Raw genomic sequence first — 844 nt, forward strand, 5'->3', positions numbered from 1 at the left:
ATAATGAGTTTCTGATATAAAGCGACATGTTTTGCATCTACTGGACAAACATGGAGCACTTCTTAAACCTGGAGGTACTTCGGCATAAAGTCTGTTTTTAGCTGCTATCTGTGCTAAGGTGGAATTTTTTATGTTTCGTAAAAATCGTTTAGAGTACCCACGCTCTTTCGGTTTTGAGAAAACAATCGTACAGGCTTGGTTGAAATCAGAAGATCTTGTACAAATTCGATGAAATCGTAAAACTTGTGACTTAATTATACCAGAAAAGGTATGTTTTGGGTGAAAGGAGCTCTTGTGCAAGAGTTGATGAGTATCAGTTTCTTTGAAATACATTTTAATATCCAGTTTATTTGTTTCTGCTATGGAATCTCCCTTAAAGACTGTGGTATCGAGAAAGTCTATGCTTTTGTCACTCACGTTTGCGGTTAGTTTGATAGAAGGATGGTGGTTGTTGAGAATTTCAAAGAATTCCCAAAACTGTTCGAATAAGTCCAAACCATAAAAATGTCATCCAAAAAGCGTCCGTAAAAAAGTGGGTCAAGTGGACAGAGGGGCAACACCTCACGTTCCCACTCTGCCATGAAAAGGTTTGCGTACGAAGGGGCGAATCGTTTGCCCATTGCTGTCCCTGAAGTTTGTAAATATGTTTTACCATTAAATGTGAAATCGTTTCGACTAAGACAAATCTCTAAAAGCTGTAGAATTGCATCGTCGGGTCTGTTTGGATCTGGGTTTCTATTAAAAGCTTTACGAACTGCCGTTAAACCAGTAGTGTTATCGATATTGGTATACATAGAAGAAACGTCGATAGAAATTAAAATAGCATTAGAGGGAACTCGAAGAT

Source organism: Lottia gigantea (assembly GCF_000327385.1).
Source record: "Lottia gigantea unplaced genomic scaffold LOTGIsca_531, whole genome shotgun sequence".
Classification (NCBI taxonomy): Eukaryota; Metazoa; Mollusca; class Gastropoda; family Lottiidae; genus Lottia; species Lottia gigantea.